Raw genomic sequence first — 3,997 nt, forward strand, 5'->3', positions numbered from 1 at the left:
GTTAAAACTTTGGAGAGAACCAAGCTTTGATAGCTTCTCTCCCCGCTTATTGCAATAAACGAAACAAAAGGCCTTCACTGTGTCTTGGCTGGTAATTGGTCAGGCGAGCTTGCTTCTGGTCATGAAGAAAAGTAGCCAGGAGCACATAACACAATGGCACTGAAAAAAGTGTCCCCCAAAGCACAGCCGAGCAAGACACCTGCCTGCCCGCCCGGCATCACTCTCATTTCCCTCCCCCGCTACCACTTTTCTAGGATGGTTGCGTACCACCTGCCAGGTGCCAATGTACCACAGGTGGTACCCGTACCACTGATTGAAAAGCCCTGCTCTATGTCTTCAGTACTTGACAGATCGCGGAAGAGCAGACCTGGAAACAGATATTTTCAATAGCTGCCTCACCTCTGTGGAATATTATTAAATCCATATTATCCCCTACACAAAATTTTGTGAGGCAAGAAAACACATGGTGTAAAGTGAGCATTTAGAGATCAAGAGTCTTGGTATGAATTTTGCTTAATCCTCACAAATTTTTAGCTGTGGCTCTATAAACATATTTTTCCAGAACAGAATAAAAATCTTAAAATGTTATTCTGTCATTTGACAAGCTAAATACTTCCAAACCCAACCATTTCACAAATATTTTATGGCTAATAGCATCCAAAAACCTAGAAATGTCAAGGCTAGAGAATTAGCAGGAGGGAACAGCTTTGTTTTGTCTGTTTACAGATCTTCCCCTAGGCCATTGGTTCTCATATGAATGGACTTCAACTCCCAGAATTCTCCAGATATTTAAGTCCAGCATCTTAAAATTGCCAAGGCTGAGAAATACCGCCTTAGGGCAACCAAGATGCCAAAAACCAAGCTCAAATTACCATCTGCCATCTACTATATCTGTTATCCTATTTGGTCTTGCATTATCCTCTATGATAGCTTCAGAATAAAGTTAAAAAAACTCACAACTCACAATTGCTCTTTGTGATTTTCCCAAATAATTTCAGTTTTGAGAAAAAAAAACCCGCACAGAATGGCATACCTAAAGCATCACAGTTCAAGGACAACTTTCACACCAGGAACTTCCTGATTCTTCTGGTGCTTTCAGTACACCACCGCAGTGATTTCCAGTCTCCAGAAGCCCTGATCTGACAAACCTGAAAAGTCTGCATTAGCCCCTCTCCTCCCCAAACTGCTTCCAGGATTTCTAGGAAGAGATTTCTTGAGGATAAAGCAACATAATGCCCTAAGATGCAATGAGACACGCGTAGGCTAAATTTAACATACTTTTTTGTTAGGAATACAAAACGCGATGCTAGAAAATTTTCATGTGCTGACTGAACGTATATTGTATTACACCCTCTCCCTCCACCCCACACAAACACCAATAATGGTGCAACAATACATACTAAATGAAGTTTTAAAACTGTATTTTAAGCATTATAATATTAGAAATATTAATCAGCTATTCTTTTCAGCTCTGTTTCTGTATTTCCCAAGATCGATTTCAAACAGTTCCCTCTTTCTTTTCCTTTCTTTGCGATTTGTCCGCTTTCGGTTCAATTACTCGCCTCCTCCCGTTACCTGCAATTGCCGGTTTCTGACTGTTCGCGCCATTGAATGACCAAACTACATTTCCCAGAAGTCTTAGAGATACGGACTCATCAGCATCCGGTTTGATTACCGGATGAACAAAGGGACATTTACCAAGATTCGCGTAATCTTTCAAGTTGCAATTTTGACTATTTTATTAAATAATTTTGTAGTTTTATTGGTTAGATGTATTTATGTGTACGATACATGGCGCGAAACTCTTTGCTGCCATATGATGATCTGATTTTTGCAGTCCCCAAATTTTAAAATACAGGAGTCTCAGAAAGCCATGACTTTAAAATATCATTCCAATTTAATGAATTGGTATATTTGTTAGGATATAATTTTTTGATGTTGGGAGACCTTCTGTCAGTTTCTCATCCATTTTTGATTGTCCCATTCATGCATATACAGTAGGCCCACTCCCTCACATACACACACATCCCTACAAAATTGGAAAAAGGCCCCCTCCCCCACAAAAAAGCACATTCAAAGTATCAGAAGATATTGAAGAATTCCCCTCTGGTAAAAGATTACAGTCCTGTACTGAACTTTGCTTGGAACTTTTCAACATATATTAAAAATATGTTAACGAGTCATGAAAAGTGTTATACAAAATTATTCAGAATATAAAGAAAGTTAATTTAAATAGCCACCCATCTCACAAAAAGTTATTATTTCATTAATCAATCATTAATAAAAATACAGAAGAATTATTACTGTATTAAAATATATATAAAAAAACAAGGCATGGGAGATAGTATTAACCACAATGATGGAGCCGTCTTAGAATGTCGCTAGGATCCCAGCCTGATGACATGGCCAAGTGTTGAGGGACTTCCAGAACATTAACAGGGATGGAGCTAATCTCACTTTTGGACAGTTGGGAATGTAGATGGATTCTCTGACCATAGATTAGTCTTTGGCTTGATCCAGTAGTACTACTCCTAATATTCTTCAGTGTTTCATAAACAAACCTTACATTGGGACTACTTTCAAGATTATTTCCCACAGTAATGTAGTGAACATATATTTTCAAGTGCTTTAATATTTTGTTCTGAAGTAATACATTGTCTCCCTCAACTGTTTCCTCTAAGTAGCATGGATTGTGTATAAAGAACTTGTGAGCTTCTTATCATACTGACCTCATATAAAATTCTAACTTGAATTTATTCTGCTTCTGCAATAGCTATTTTCGGTACCGCTTCTAAGGACTTGTTTTAAGAAATGTATATCTGCTGGGTATTGTAAGACTTTAAATTATGTTCATCAGAGACGCTTATGAATAATTTATTTGAATTCCTTTTCTTTCACCTTTGCAAGGCTGACAACTGATGCCTGCTTTGCACCCATTTTCTTTAATTAAGGCTACCATAGTTGGACTGCAAAAATCTGGCTAACAATTAGCTAGCAGTAAACATAGAAATAGAATAACAAGGTTATAAGGGACCTTGGGGGTCTTCTAGTACAATCCCTTGCTCAAGCATGGGACCCTATACTATTCTGAACAAATGACGGTCTAGTTCAGGAGTGTCAAACTGCCGGCCCACAGGCCGGACGCATCACGCATCACCAGGAAACTGTGCCCACCCCATTGCCGGCAATGGGAAAAAAGCTCCAATATGTCGGGCGACATCACGTAATGTCACGATTTTGACATGTCTGGTCTAGTCTCTTCTTGAAAACCTCCAGAAATAGTTACAGGAAGCATTAATTTGGTACAGTATTGCCATCTACTGGTAGTTTTCAACTTCAAATAGTCACTAAATAAATGGTTGTAAGTTATGATGCTGTGGAAAAAATTATTTACGACTGGTCCTCCCACTTACAGCCATTGCAACGTCCCTGTGGTTACATGATCCAAATTCAGGCCTTTGGCAATTGGAATGAATTTTTGGTGGTACAGACTCCCGGGGTTATGTGGTCATATTTGCCGTCTTTCCAGCCTGACAAAGTCATTGGGGAAAAATGGATTTACTTAATGACTGCATGTTTCACTTAATAATTGTGGTGATTCACAAAATGGCCATGGCAAAAAAGATCATAAAATTGGGTGCAACTTACATAATTAAATAATTGATTAAGTATAGCAATGGAAGTTCCACTCCCAATTGTAGTAGTCCTCCAAACTGTTGAGGTCAATATATAGGAGTCTCACTTTCACAAAAAGCCAGAATGTATGTTCCTAAATCTTTTTTTATTTTTTATTTTTTATTTTTATAATTTTTATTATTTAAACCGACAAACAAAACAAAACAAAACATAATACACATATATACACAATATATATTTTAACATCAACTTCGTAACAGTAATCTTCTATTATTTACATTTTCCCCCTTATTCTTCTTTAGAGTATTTATCCTTATTGCCCCATTATTTCTTATTTGCATTTTTCTTCCTTCATACATTA

The sequence above is a fragment of the Protobothrops mucrosquamatus genome, unplaced genomic scaffold, assembly GCF_001527695.2.
Source record: "Protobothrops mucrosquamatus isolate PMUCROS unplaced genomic scaffold, P.Mucros_1.0 scaffold10, whole genome shotgun sequence".
Taxonomy (NCBI): domain Eukaryota; kingdom Metazoa; phylum Chordata; class Lepidosauria; order Squamata; family Viperidae; genus Protobothrops; species Protobothrops mucrosquamatus.